The 16,821-nt window shown below is 35.0% G+C and overlaps 1 pseudogene; it reads left to right on the top strand.

The window, feature by feature from the left end:
* The window catches only part of LOC107949478 (cytochrome P450 81Q32-like), a 45,569-nt pseudogene that overhangs the window by 22,251 nt on the left and 6,497 nt on the right, over positions 1–16,821 (top strand).

Here is a 16,821-nt window from a genome sequence, read left to right on the forward strand (position 1 = left end):
AATATTTCAAATAAATAACAATTTAAATGCAAACATACCATATGAACTTTTGCAACTAAATCAGCAAATAAGTTGAATTGTAGGGACTGATTAAAAATTGTCTTTTCCCGATTATCCTCGATTTGGTTTAATTCTCGATCTATACAATAATTCAATTCAATTTATCAATATAAATCATTTTATAATATCCCATATTATGTATGATTAAATTCAATTTCATCTTTCGAATGTCCCTAAAATTTTTTGCATTTTATTCAATTTAGTCCCTAAAACCGAAATTGTTATAACTTTCAAATTTGAGCTTCAATTTTGAAACCGATCTCAATTTCATCATTCTATGACCCTTTATTACAAAAAAATTATAGAAATATTATACCAATTTTGAAATTCATGCACTTTAGTCTCTATGCTCAAAAACTAACAATTATACTTTACAGACTAATCTTTTTTTCACTTCTAAACTTAAAAATTAACAATTTAATATCAATTTCATTAAGCATTCATCAATGAAAACTTTTTGTAATGCCCCAAACCTGTATCTGTCACTGAAATAGGGTTTCGAAGCATTATCGAAACATTTAGAAACACTTACAAATAACTTATGTAAATTACTATTCATTTACTGAGATCATACATAACGTCCCTTAATTGGGCCCTCGAGTCCCAATACGAGCATTAGAATCGAATCGGGGCTTAATCAGGACCTCTAAGAATTTTTCTCGAAATTACAAAATTTTTCCAAGGTACAGGGCTCACACACCCGTGTGACCCTGGGATACGCCCGTGTTGGAGGCCATGTTCAACCCCATGTAGCTCTCTAACTTGCAGACATGGCCATGCCACATGCCTGTATGCTAGGCCATGTGGTTAATTAATTCAATTCTAAATTAGGTGTAGGTTTCATACAGCCAAGACACATCTCGTGTTCTAGGCCGTGTGGCACACAAGGCTGAGACACACGCCTGTGTCTTTGCCCATGTGCCCAATTCTGAGCATTCTATTTCTCAAAATTAAGGTGCAGGGAACACACGGCCTAACCACATGCCCATATTACCAGGCTGTGCGTCACACACAGTCTAGACACATGCCCGTGTGTCTGCCCATGTGAACAAAATAAAGCCATTTCTAGCTTCATTTCTCACCCAAAATTTCACCCAAGACTTGCACTTGAAACACACAACCAATACCAACCAATCCAAGCATTCAACTTGAGCAAATTTCATCATTCACAAGGCATATCACTACAAGCATACATGATCACAACCTTGCCTTAGTTAAAAGAAGGCATACAGAACATTGATCACATATTCTTAACATAACTCATGTGTAAATATATATCATAATAATCTACTTAGTAATACCAAAATAAACCATTACTGGCCATTCCAATGGCTAGGTTACAAAATAACATTCCAAGCCACTATTGGTCAAATTGTCCTATACATGCCATTCTACCAAAATGAGTTTTACTAAATATACCCAAAATGACTAGTTGATAGTGTGACGATGCTCCAGTGATCCCCAACCTTGAGAGCTTCTAAGCACTATAAAACAGGGAAAAAATAAACAAAGTAAGCATTACATGCTTAGTAAGTTTGTATAACGGAAACTAAACTTACCAATCCTGTTTATTAAATCTAAGCATACAATAACAAGTTTTCCATCCATCTGGCCAAATTGCCTAAACACATGCATTCAATCAAACATGTTAGTCACAAAGTTTACATATACATCAAGTAAGAATAGATGAGCTCATCATGCAATCACTTTCAAGACATTATCATTTCATCTTATAATTCTCATGCCATGTCTAGAGTTATATGTCCATTGAATCATTAAATTCCGATGGATGCTTAAGTAGTACACTCAAAGTGTATGATTCAATAATCTATCAATTTCTTATTCAAGGGTACCCATTAGGGCACTTAACCAAAAAACACTCTCTCGAGCCACCTATCGTATAATAGGATTACCAGTCCAGGCTAAATCTTTTATATAATGTAAGCTTAGAGGAGCTCGATTACCAGTCCAAGCTAAACCCTAATCATAACGTATGCTCAAGAGGTATTATATCGGGATTACCTGTCTGAGCTAAATCCCGTTTGCAACAAATGCATGACCTTTTAGTTTCGGGAAAGCGCATATAATCATTGGAATTCAGTATTCAATCGAGACTTAACACTTTTTCACCATATCAGGCATGTATTAAATTTCTTATTTTAGCGTTCAAGTAATATACATAAATATAAGTCATATTCCACACAACAAAACATTCAATGAAACATATTTACATGCTGAATTAAGTTACACAAACTTACCTCAACACTTGTTCACGTTAGAAATCTACTAATCCGAAACCTTTTCTTTTCCCTAATCTAACCTCGAATTAGTGTTGTTCGGATCCAATTAGGCCTTGAAAGTTTCTTTTCTCTCACCTAGGGTTTCCATGTGTTTTTACGTTGAAGATGATGAAAATAAGATGATATAATTTCTTTTCATCTTTTAATTAATTAGGTATTTTACTATTTCCAATTTAGTCCTTGCCATTTTTCTCTAATTCCATGGATGAGTCACCAAGAAAAATCTACATACTTTTCTTAATGGTCTAATTATCATATAAGGACCTCTAGATTTGAATTCCATAGCTATTTAATCATTATAGCTACCATAATTTAACTTTCACATTTTATTCGATTTAGTCCTTCTCGTAATTAAGTACTTAATTGATAAAATTTTTGTATCAACATTTTCACATGACATGCCTATTATAATACAAACCATATAATGAAATAAAAATTAACCTTAGTTTTGGGTCAGATTTGTGGTCCTGAAACCACTATTCCAATTTCACTAAAAAATGGGTTGCTACACTTTTGAAACTTTAACAATTTTGCAAATTGGTACATGAGCTAGCTAAATTAAACTCTCATGACCTTACAAACAAAAAATTTACAAGAAAATGACTTAGTTAAACACAACAATTTTAGGCTTAAAGATTGAAGCTTTTGAAACCCTATTTTTCTTTTCAAATTCGGGGAAGAAGAAGATAAATAGAAAATTGATTTGCTTTCATTTCATTTTATTATTTATACCTAGATTATTAATTAACAAACCATTATTAACTTACTTAACCTTTAATTAATTAAACTATATACATATTTAGCCAAGTTGGTGGATTCCAACTAACATCCACCACTGTCTGTCTATTTAGAAATGGCCAAATTAATTAAAAATTTATAGCAATTAATTTTACCACTTTTATAATTTAGTCATTGTACCTTAATTAACTATCCATTTAATAAAAATTTCAATTAATCTTTATGCTAATCTCATAAATATTATTATAAATGAGGTTTTGAAACCACCGTTTCCGATACAATTGAAAAATGAGTTGTTACAAAAATAATTACATACAAATCAAATATAATTTTATTCGAGAAGAAGATGAAAAAAATGAAGTAAAGTTGGTCCATTGTAGCTCACAAGACTAACTTGTAGATATTTTGACTAAAACCTTACTAAGGAAACTTTGGAGGATAAAAAATAAATCTAGATGTTTCTGTTAAAATAAAAAAGGAGTGTTGAAGATAATATTATTTTTAATGTTTAAAATATTATTTTATTTTTTTTCTTATGACATAGACACAAATCAATGGTGCTTAGGATATATTAAGATGAAGTTTTGTACTATAAATATGTGTAAAATGTTGGACTAAGACGTTCAAGCAAGAAATAAAATCTTGTCCTTATAGTGTTTTTTCTTCTTTTAAGTTTTCCTCTTAAAGTTTTTTCCTTGTTTCTTCTCTCCTTTCCAACGGTCAAAGTTTTTGACATCGTGGGTGTATTTATATTGGAGAAACAATATCCAATGTGTACTAAATATCACCTGAAACCCTATAACTAATCTTAGTTTGAGCAATGAAAATGGAAGAAATCTTAATCTATTCTTTACTTTTGGCTCTTATACCATGGGTGCCCCAAGTTAATCACCTCAACTCACAAAAATCACCCACCAAGTCCTCTGGCTCTTCCGATTCTGGGTCATCTCCATCTCCTTAAGGAACCCCTCCATCGAACACTCTTCACCCTCTCCTAAAAACACGGCCCCATCTTCTCCCTCAAGCTTGGCTCTCGTTTCCTGGTCGTCGTTTCATCACCCTCTGCCATCCAAGAATGACATCGTTTTAGCCAACCACCCTCGCTTTATCATGGGCAAGTACGCCAGCTATAACTACACCACTCTTGGTTTTGCTCTCTACAACGATCATTGGCGCAACCTACGTCGACTCTCAACCATCGAGATCTTCTCCTCCACTCGTTTGAACATGTCTTTAGACATTCGTAAGGATTGTGAAAATAAAATAAAATAAAGAACACACATATTTTTACGTGGAAACCCTTACGGGAAAAAACCACGGGCAGAGGATAAGAAAATTCACTATGTCAAATTCGAATTATTACAAGAGGAATAGACTATGTCTATTTATAGGCTTGTAAAGCCATATTCTAGTAAGACTGAAACACCTTATTCTAATCAATATCAAATAGATGGAATTTAATAAGGTTTAAAAAACCTTATTCTAAAATAAAATAAAAGAAGTGTAATTCTATATGGATTCTTCTTTTATTTTATTTTACCATTGTATTTTATTTAAATAAGGATTCAGGTCACTTAATTCTAACAATCTCCACCTTGACATGAATTCTCAATGAACAAGTTCTTCATCGCGAGCTCCCAACGAACAAGTTCTCCACCTCTTTCATAAAACCCCTTAAGGGTTTAACTTTAACAATGAACACCAACCAAGTCTAAGAAAAGCTCAAACTTGGTTATAGGAAGTGACTTAGTTATCATATCTGTAGGATTTTTATGAGTACTAATTTTGCTCACAACAATATCACCACGAGCAATAATATCACAAACAAAATGATACTGAACATCAATGTGTTTTGTCCTCTCATGAAACATTTGATCTTTTGTAAGAAAGATGGCACTCTGACTGTCATAAAATATGGTGCTGATTTGAAGGTCTTCATTAAGTTCATTAAAGAGTCCCTTAAACCAAATAGCTTCTTTACAAGCCTTAGTAATCGCCATGTACTCAGCTTCAATGGTAGACAAAGCGACTGTAGTTTGCAAAGTGGCTTTCCAACTGATTGTACAACCTCCGAGTGTAAAGAAATAACCTGTGAGAGATCTTCTTCTATCAAGGTCTCTAGCAAAATCAGCATCAACATACCCAATGACTCTATCTCTAGTTCTTCCAAACTGTAAGCAAACATCAGTAGTACCTCGTAAGTATCTTAAAATCCACTGAACTACTTTCTAGTGTTCTTTACCAGGATTCGCCATGTATCTGCTAACTGCACTTACTGCATATGATAAATCTGGACGTGAACAAACCATAGCATACATGAGAGTCCCACTGCACTAGAGTATGGAACATGTGACATGTACTCAATCTCATCATCTGATTGTAGAGACAAAGACAATGAAAGTCTAAAATGGGTTTCCAAAAGAGTACTAACAGGCTTTGCACTCTGCATACTGAACCTGCAAAGAACTTTCTCAATCTCCATACCAAGTATCTTCTTTGCTAGTCCTAAATCTTTCATCTCAAATTTTTCACTTAGTTGGGCTTTGACCTTTCTTATCTCTCCTTTATCTTTTGCTACTATCAACATGTCATCAACATAAAGAAGTAGATACACAAAAGAACCATCACTGTTTTTCTTGTAACAGCCCGGTTTAGACCCTAGTCAAAATAGTGGTATCGGGACCACAAATCTGAGTCTGAAAAATATTTTAAAATTATCTTCTGTGTCCATGATGCATGAATTTGCATATGTGAAATTTCTGTGATTTAATTTGTCTATTTTCGTACTGAATATTGAAAAAGCACCCAATCGCGAAACAGGTGAAAGCTGTGTGCTAGATGTTAAAAGTACCTATTTGATTTGGCTTATTTAAGTGAGGGTCCTTGCATGTCAAATTTACCATTTATTTTAATGGTGGACAAATATGGACATGTAGTTGGTAAGTTTTAATGTTTATTAGTCAATGACAAAATAGGGAAATGTTTATGAAAGTTGTTATAATGAAACGAAAACATGAAATTGGCCATTATTATCATGCATATAACCGATTATATCAAGAAAATAGAAAGAAGAAGACCATCCTAGAGTTCGGTCATTGATTTGGTTGATTAAGGTATGTATTTTGGTTCGTTTTTGATAATTTCTACGTTTTTGTGATTGTTGCTTCGTGTTCTTCAAAAACCATGCCTGAATTTCTGTTTCTGTTGAAGATTGTGAAATGTGCCATTGATGATTATATGAGCTTTTTAATGTTTTTATATGGATTATAGAAGACATATGTGAGATTATCATGCTTTGTTCTTAAATTTTTTATGGAAAAGAGCTATTTGGGCTAATTTATGAAAATGAGGATTTGAAGGACTAAATTGTGAATTAAATATGTTATTTGGGCTTGTATGGAAGCTATGTATATTCGGCCAAGCTATAGTCTTGGTGAATTTTGTATATTTTTGATATTGTGAAAATTGGACTAAATTATCAAAGTGTGAAAATGTAAGGGCTAAAATGCAAAGTGTTCTAAATATGTGTTCATGGATTATTTTGAATGAAATGAATGACTGCATGGTTGAATTTGAATTGTATTAGATCAAGAACAAAGAAAATCGGACTTAGATCGAGAACAAAGAAAATCAGACTTAGATCGAAGGAAGTCCAAAATAGTTGATTAGTCGACTCGTTTCCGTCCGAAATCCGTACGAGGTAAGTCAAAATACAATTACGTGTTAAATTGATTAAATGCTGTATACTAGTTATAATCTGTATAAGACGGCTGTGAGAGCCTGATGAATGAATTCTGAGTAAATTCCGATAATATGATAGTATATGAAAAGCTCTATATATTTCTAAAGGAACGTTGTCATCGATCTGAGATATCGTGTAAGACCATGTCTGGGACACAGGCCTCGGTTTGAGATTTACATGTAAGACCATGTCTGGGACATCGACATCGTATCTGAGTTCGTGTAAGACCCTGTCTGGGGCAGAGGCGTCGATACTAAATTACATGTAAGACCACATTCGGGACATCGGCATCGTACCCATTTATGAGTATCTGTGTCGTTTCTGAACCGTTTGATGATAGAGTACGGGATATGGGATGAATATATAAAATGCATAATCTATACAGGTACGTTTGTATCGTACTAAATTTCTAAACATGGAAGACTTTGTTTCTGTGAAGTAATGAATGTGAAGTATGTACAAAATCATTGAAGATGAAACATGACATGTATACAAGAAAATGAGCATGGTTACGCTCATGAATTACTCTGTAAAATGGCTATGAGTTCTTGCTATTGACTTTTATGTTATATGCTTTAATAGTTAGACTAGTTGTATTTGGCTTACTAAGCTCTTTGTAGCTTGCTCTGTGTGATTTCTATCTATTTTACAGTTATTGTAGCTACTGAAGGCTCGAGGATTGTCAAGGATTGTCACCATACTATCATTTTGGTACTTCTGAAAGTGTAAATATTTTTAAGTATGGCATGTATAGGCTAGAATGTCTATGTATTTAAACTTTGATATGTATATATGTTATGCCATGAGAGTTGGCTAGCATATGGTATGTTTATGTTTAGTTTTGGTAAATGGTTTGTGATGCCAAATTGTGTAAGCTTGTAATGGTTATATGGCCTTATATATGGTGATCATTTTGAAATATGGCAAGTTGAGGAAATGGTACGTTTAAGCACGAGTTAGAAGATTCCATAAGTGAGCTATGAAATGAGCATTTTGGCATGTTGTTGTAATAAGATTTTTAATGTGTTTTGGTATGAGTTTGAATAGGTTATTGAATGATGATGATTTAGTTATAATGAAGCATGTTTTGAGCATAGAATTGGCTACAAATTTTAGTATAAATGTTATTTATTATGCTTGTAGAAATGACCCAAAAACGGATGGCAAATTGGCTTAAACCAAGCCTGCATGGTGCCACACGGTCAGGGAACACGGGCGATGGTTATGGAATAGGGGTGTTACTATTTATTGGTATCAGAGCTATGGTTTAGTCGATTCTAGGAATACCATAGCGTATGTGAGTCTAGCTATACATGCCATATATCTAAAGTTACGATAGTGTGATGAATCCTAACATTGAAATGTGCTTTAATATAGCAAATGGATCCAGATAGAGCTGTAACTGACGATGTTGAAAGCAATGCGCCTGCTCCCATGCAAGGGACGATGCAAGCTGATTCTCGACTGGCTATGAGTAGCTGTGAAGATGATGCTAAACAAGCCTTCTATCAGATAATGAATGATTGGTTCACCCAATATATTAGAACCAATCTGGCTATACAACAACCTCCACCCCCGGTTAATCCTCCTCAAACTTTTGATATGCCACGAGCGAATTTGGTACAGTTAAGTAAACCACCAATTGATAAAATTAGAAAGTATGGACCTGAAAAGTTCTAAGCTACAACGAATGATGATGCTAAAAGAGCCGAATTCTGGTTAGAGAATACAATACGAGTGTTTGATGAAATGTCTCTGAATTCTGAGGAATGTGTAAAATGTGTCATTTCACTTCTGAGAGATACGGTGTACCACTGGTAGAAAACTTTAATATCTATGGTTCCGAGTGAACGGGTTACTTATGATTTTTGCCAAGCTAAATTTCAAAAAAAATACATTAGTCAGAGATTCATCGATTAGAAACGTAAAGAGTTTCTCGAGCTTAAACAAGGCCGTATGTCTGTTACTGAATACAAACGTGAATTTGTGAGATTGAGCCAGTATGCTTGGGAATGTGTATCAAATGAAGCAATAATGTGCAAAAGGTTTGAAGATGGACTAAAGAAATGGTAGTTGGGATTTTGGAAATTAAAGAAATGGTAGTGCTCATTGAACGAGCTTGTAAAGCTTAAGAATTAAGTAAAGAGAAAAGAAAAACTGATTTTGAAGCTAGAGATGTTAGAAAGAGATCTTCGAATATACCATTTCAGTCTATGTCAAAGAAATTCTGAGATGATCATAGCCGTTCAAATGCTGATGTAGGACATTCGAATCGAGATCGAGCTAGATCGCATTCGAATTTCAGAGCCCCTGCTATTTCTGTTGCAAGTTTCGGGAATGTCTGATCTAAGAAACCTAAATGTAAACACTGTGGTAAAAGACATCCGGGAAATTTTAGATTGAATGATCGAGCCTGTTTCCTATGTGGATCTCTGGACCATTTTGTAAGAGATTGTTCTGAATCTGCTGATTCTGAATCTGCTGACCAAGAGAATGTACAGAATCCAAGATCGAGCAACACCTCAACTAGAGGTAGACCTTCCAAAAATACGGGAAATGCAAGTTGTGGTTAAAGAGCTACTAGGGATACTGCTGTTAGATCTGAGGCCAGAGCACCTGCTAGAGCCTATGCTATCCGAGCTCGTGAGGAAGCCTCGTCTCCAAACATGATTACTGGTACTTTTACTCTTTATGATACTTCTGTGATTCCATTGATAGACCCTGGATCAACGCATTCTTATATCTGTGTGAATTTAGTGCACAGTAAGACTTTTCCTATAGAGTCTACTGGATTAGTAATTAGAGTATCAAACCCCTTAGCCAAAAGTGTCTTGGTTGATAAAGTCTGCAAGCATTGTCCGTTATTGATTCGAGATATTTGTTTTCCTGCTAATCTGATGCTTTTTCCTTTCGACAATTTTGATATAATCCTGGGAATGGACTGGTTAACTTTGCACGATGCTATTGTAAATTGCAAACGAAAAGTCATTTATTTAAGGTGTAAGAATGATGAGATAATTCAAATTGAGTCTAGTGATTTGAATGGACTATCAACTGTGATATCTGCAATGAAAGCACAGAAATATGTGAAGAAAGGCTGTGAAGCCTACTTAGCTTATGTGTTAGACTCGAAAGTGAATGATAAGAAAGTTGAATCAGTGCCTGTTGTCTGTGAATTCTCGGATGTGTTTCCTAAAGAATTATCGAGTTTGCCTCTGATTCGAGAAGTCGAGTTTGGCATTGAATTAGAACCTGATACTACTCCAATTTCGATAGCTCCGTATAGAATGGCTCTGACCGAGTTAAATGAATTAAAATCTTAGTTGCAAGAATTGATCGATCGAGGATTTGTCGGACCGAGCTTTTTACCATGGGGTGCTCCTGTTCTGTTTGTGAAAAAGCAAGATGGCACAATGAAAATGTGTATTGATTACTGTCAGCTTAACAAAGTGACTATAAAGAACAAATATCCTCTCCCCAGAATTGATGACTTATTCGATCAACTACTATGTTTTCAAAGATAGATCTGAGATCGGGTTACTATCAATTGCGAGTAAAGGACTCTGACATTCCAAAAACTACTTTCAGAACAAGGTACGGGCATTATGAATTTTTAGTTATGCCTTTTGGATTAACGAATGCACCTGTTGTCTTTATGGATTTAATGAATAGAATTTTTAGACCGTATATAGATCAATTTGTTTTTGTATTCATTAGTGATATATTGATTTATTCACGTGATGAAACTGACAATGCTGAGCATTTGAGAATAGTGCTACAGACTCTGCGAAATAAACAGTTGTATGCAAAGTTCAGTAAATGTGAGTTCTGGTTGTGAGAAGTTGGTTTCTTGGGTCATATTGTATCAGCATCTGGTATCCGAGTTGATCTGAACAAAATTTTTGCTATTCTGAATTGGAAGTCTCCGAGAAATGTTTTTGAAGTTCGTCGTTTTCTGGGACTTGCCGGTTACTACAAACGATTTGTAAAAGATTTCTCTGTGCTAGCAACTCCGTTGACAAAATTACTTCAGAAAGATGTGAAATTTGAGTGGTTTGAGAAGTGTCAGAAAAGTTTTGATCGGTTAAAAGCTCTGTTAACTGAAGCTCCCGTACTTATGCAACCTAAATTAGGTAAGGAATTCGTTGTTTACAGTGATGCTTCGTTGAACGGGCTCGGTTGTGTTCTAATGAAAGAAGGAAAAGTTGTTGCTTATGCTTTGAGACAGTTGAAGCCGCATGAAAAGAATTATCCGACACACGACCTCGAGTTAGCTGCTATTGTGTTTGCCTTGAAGATCTAGTATCACTATCTGTTTGGTGAGAAATGTCACGTGTTTTCTAATCATAAAAGTCTGAAGTATTTAATAACGCAAAAAGATTTGAATCTGCGACATAGAAGATGGTTAGAACTATTAAAAGATTACGAGCTGGTTATTAATTATCATCTAGGCAAAGCAAACGTGGTAGTGGATGCTCTGAGTCGGAAATCATTGTCTGCGTTGCATGCGATGAACGCTCATTTAGCATTGTCTGATGATATCTTGGTTTTTTCTGATTTGAAAGCAAAACCTTTGTTTATACAACAGATCTATGAGGCTCAGAAGTCTGACAATGAATTAATAGCAAAACGACCTCAGTATGATTCTGAATTCCGAGTTGATATTGATGATTGCTTGAGATTTAGAAATAGACTTTGTGTTCCGAGAAATCTGGAGTTAATTTAGATGATTTTGAGTGAAGCTCACAATAGTAGATTTTCTGTTCATCTAGGAAGTACGAAAATGTATAACGATTTGAAATAACTATACTGGTGGCCGGGAATGAAAAGAGATATTTCTGACTTTGTTTTGAGATGTTTAATCTGTTAGCATGTTAAAGCTGAGCATCAGGTCCCATCTGGTTTGTTACAACTGATTATGATTACTAAGTGGAAGTGGGATCGAGTAACCATGGATTTTGTTTCGGGTTTGCCCCTGTTTCCGAGAAAGAAAGATGCAATTTGGGTTGTTGTTGATCATTTGACGAAATCAGCTCATTTTATTCCGATTTGATCTGATTACTCTCTCGATAAATTAGCTGAGTTATATATTCTAATATTGTGAGATTGCATGGGGTGCCATTGTCTATTGTGTCTGATAGAGATCCGTGATTCACTTCGCGTTTCTGGAAGAATTTGCAAGAGGCTTTGGGCACAAAATTGCACTTTAGTACTGCTTTTCACCCGCAGACGGATGGTCAATCTGAGCGCATTATTCAGATACTCGAGGATATGTTGAGATGTTGTATTCTTGAGTTTGAAGGTACATGGGAACAATACTTACCTTTGATTGAATTCACTTATACTAATAGCTTTCAATCGAGCATTAAAATGGCACCGTACAAAGTCTTATATGGTAGAAAGTGTAAAACTCCATTATACTGGTTTGAGCTCAGAGAGAATAAGATTTATGGTATCGATATGATAAAAGAAACAGAACTGAAAGTGAAAGTAATCCTAGATAGTCTGAAAGCTACCTCTGATCGTCAGAAATCTTATGCGGGTTTAAAACTAAAAGATATCAAATTTGAGATTGGTGATAAAGTGTTTCTAAAAGTATCTCCGTGGAAGAAACTGTTTCGATTTGGTAAAAAGGGCAAGTTGAGTCCAAGGTTCATTGGACCGCATGAAATCATCGAGCGAGTTGGGCCGGTTGCTTATAGATTGAAGCTACCATCTAAGTTAGAAAAGATACATAATATGTTTCACGTATCGATGCTTCGACGATACAGATCTGATCCTTCACACATAATTTCCCCGTCCGATATTGAAATCAAATTTGATATGACTTACGAAGAAAAGCCGATCTGTATCTTAGCTCGTGAGGTTAAAAAATTGCGAAATAAGAAAATTTCGTTAGGAAAAGTATTTTGGCATTGACATGGCATTGAAGAGGCCACGTGGGAGCTTGAAGATTCAATGAGACAACAATATCCAAATCTGTTTAACGGTAAGATTTTCGGGGACGAAAATCCCTAAGGGGGAGAATTATAACAGCTCGGTTTAGACCCTAGTCGGAATAGTGGTTTCGGGACCACAAATCTGAGTTCGAAAAATATTTTAAAATTATTTTCTATGTCCATGATGAATGAATTTGCATCTGTGAAATTTTTGTGATTTAATTTGTCTGTTTCCGTACTAAATATTGAAAAAGGATCCAATCGCAAAAAAGGTGAAAGCTGTGTGCTAGATGTTAAAAGTACCTATTTGATTTGGGTTATTTAAGTGAAGGTCCTTGCATGTCAAATTTACCATTTATTTTAATGGTGGACAAATATGGACATGTAGTTGGTAAGTTTAAATGTTTATTAGTAAAGGGAAAAATGGGGAAATGTTTATTAAAGTTGTTATAATGAAATGAAAACATGAAATTGGCTATTATTATCATGCATATAGCCGATTATATCAAGAAAATAGAAAGAAGAAGACCATCCTAGAGTTCAGTCATTGATTTGGTTGAATAAGGTATGTACTTTGGTTCGTTTTTGATAATTTCTACGTTTCTGTGATCGTTGCTTCGTGTTTTTCAAAACCCATGCCTGAATTTCTATTTTTGTTGAAGATTATGAAATGTGCCATTGATGATTATATGAGCTTTGTAATGTTTTTATATGGATTATGAAAGATATATGTGAGATTATCATGCTTTGTTCTTGAATTTTTGATGGAAAAGAGCTATTTGGTCTAATTTGTGAAAATGAGGTTTTGAAGGACTAAATTGTAAATTAAATATGTTATTTGGGCTTGTACGGAAGCTATGTATATTCGGCCAAGCTATAGTCTTAGTGAATTTTGCATATTTGTGATATTGTGAAAAATGGACTAAATTGTCAAAGTGTGAAAATGTAAGGGCTAAAATGCAAAGTGCCCTAAATATGTGTTCATGGATTATTTTGAATGAAATGAATGATTGAATGGTTGAATTTGAATAGTATTAGATCAAGAACAAAGAAAATCAGACTTAGATCGAGGGAAGTCCAAAATAGTTGATTAGTCGACTCGTTTCCGTCCGAAATCTGTACGAGGTAAGTCAAAATACAATTACGTGTTAAATTGATTGAATGTTGTATATACTAGTTATAATCTGTATTAGAAGGCTGTGAGAGCCTGATGAATGAATTCTGAGTAAATTCTGATAATATGCTAGTATATGAAAAGCTCTATATATTTCTAAAGGAACGTTGTCATCGATCTGAGATATCGTGTAAGACCGTGTCTTGGACATAGGCCTCAATTTGAGATTTACGTGTAAGACAATGTCTGGGACATTGGCATCGTATCTGAGTTCGTGTAAGACCCTGTCTGGGGTAGAGTCATCGATACTGAATTACATGTAAGACCACGTCCGGGACGTTGGCATTGTACCCGTTTATGAGTATCTGTGTTGTTTCTGAACCGTCTGATGATAGAGTATGAGATATGGGAATGAATATATGAAATGCATAATCTATACAGGTACGTTTGTATCGTACTAAATTTCTAAACATGAAAGACTCTGTTTCTGCGAAATAATGAATGCAAAGTATGTACAAAATCATTGAAGATGAAACATGACATGATTACAAGCAAATGAGCATGGTTAGGCTCATGAATTACTCTGTGAAATGGCTATGAGTTCTTGCTATTGACTTTTATGTTATATGCTTTAATAGTTAGACTAGTTGTATTTGGCTTACTAGGCTCTTTGTAGCTTACTCTTTGTCACCATACTATCGAACTCATTTTGGTACTTCTGAAAGTGTAAATATTTTTAAGTATGCCATGTATAAGCTAGAATGTTTATATGTAAACTTTGATATGTATATATGTTATTCCATGAGAGTTGGCTAGCATATGGTATGTTTGTGTTTAGTTTTGGTAAATGGTTTGTGATGCCAAATTGTGTATGCTTGTAAAGGTTATATGGCCTTATATATGGTGATTATTTTGAAATATGGCAAGTTGAGGAAATGGTAAGTTTAAGCACGAGTTAGAAGATGCCATAAGTGAGCTATGAAATGAGTATTTTGGCATGTTGTTGTAACAAGATTTTTAATGTGTTTTGGTATGAGTTTGAATAGCTTATTGAATGATGATGATTTAGTTATAATGAAGCATGTTTTGAGCATGGAATTGGCTAAAAATTTTAGTATAAATGTTATTTATTATTGCTTGTAGAAATGAGCCAAAAAGGGTGGCAAGTTTGCTTAAACCAAGCCTGTATGGTGCCACACGATTAGGGAACACGGGCGTGCCTTATGACCGTGTATACAAAGCAGTAACCTCTTAAGATCACATGGTTAAGGCACATGGGCGTGTCATATGGCCGTGGGCTTAAGTGAGTTGCGAGCTAAGTATCACACGGCCATGGCATACGGCCATGCCTATTGGCCGTGTGTAAAAGTCAGTATGTATACTCTGTTTTGGCACGGCTGGACCTCATGGGCGTGTCTGTTGCTCGTGTAAGGCACACGGCCTAATCACACGAGCGTGTGACCTTAAAAGAATTGAAAAATTTTTCTAAGTTCTAAAAATTTTGATTGTGTTCGATTTAGTCCTGACCTTATCTAAAAGTATGTCTTAGGTCTTGGGGACCTCCATAAGGAATAAATTGTTGATTTGATTATGCATTAATATTATGTGATATCTGTGATTCTGTATTGATCTGTAATGTTCTGTCCATTTGGTAATGCCCTTTACCTATTCCGGCGACGGTTACAGGATAAGGGTGTTACATTTCTTAAAGCAAACACAACTGTCAAAACTACTTCTTTTGAAATCATGAGAAGTCATAAAGGAATCAAACCTCTTGTACTACTGTCTTCGTGACTGTTTCAAACCGTAAAGGGACTTTTTTAGCAAGCAAACATAGTCCTTTTTTTCTAAGACTATAAAACCCTCTGGTTGTTGCATGTAAATATCCTCCTCAAGTTCTCCATGCAAAAATGCATTTTTTTACATCTAACTGCTCAAGCTCCAAATCATGCATGGCCACAATACCAAGCAAAACTCGAATCGAACTATGCTTAACAACTGGGGAGAACACATCTGTGAAGTCCACTCCTGGAATTTGACTGTAACCCTTTGCAACAAGCCTTGCTTTATATTTGGGTTCTTCAACTCCTAGAGTCCCTTCTTTCTTTTTAAACACTCATTTACAACGAACAACCTTTTTACCTTTAGGAAGTTTCACAAGATCCCATGTTCTATTTTTGTGGAGTGATTTCATCTCCTCTTGCATAGCAAGCATCCACTTTTCTAAGTCTTCATAGCTAACCGCATCAGAATAATTAGATGGCTCTTGATTCGCATCTATATCTTCAGCCACATTTAAAGCACAAGAAACTAGATTAGCCTCGTCATACTTCTTTAGAGGTTTAATTTCTCTTCTAGTTCTGTTTTTGGCGATAGAGTATTGTGGTGAAGAAGCAACTCTATTCTCAATTTTTGTACAGGCTTGAGGAGTCGAATTTGTATTAATCTGATGCTCCACCTGCTTTTGATTTTCTTTATTGGAAGAGTTTGTAAGAGATAAATTAGGTAGCATAGCAGTTTCATCAAAAACAACATCTCTGCTAATCACAACTTTTCTATTTTCAGGATACCATAACTTATACCCTTTTACACCAGTTTTATAACCAATAAAAACACATTTAATTAATCTCGGTTCCAATTTTCCATTATCAACATGAGCATACGTAGGACACCCAAAGATCTTTAAATCAGAATAATTAGCAGGATTACCACACCATACCTCTTGTAGAGTATTTTTCTCAATGGCAATGGATGGGGATCGGTTGATCAAAAAACATGCAGTAGAGGCTGCTTCGGCCCAAAACGTCTTTGGTAAGTTGGCATTTGAGAACATACATCGAACCTTATCCATGATCGTTCTGTTCATTCGTTCTGCAACACTATTTTGCTATGGAGTATGGCAAACTGTCAAGTGTCTCACGATCTTTC

This window comes from Gossypium hirsutum, chromosome A12, assembly GCF_007990345.1.
Source record: "Gossypium hirsutum isolate 1008001.06 chromosome A12, Gossypium_hirsutum_v2.1, whole genome shotgun sequence".
NCBI lineage: Eukaryota > Viridiplantae > Streptophyta > Magnoliopsida > Malvales > Malvaceae > Gossypium > Gossypium hirsutum.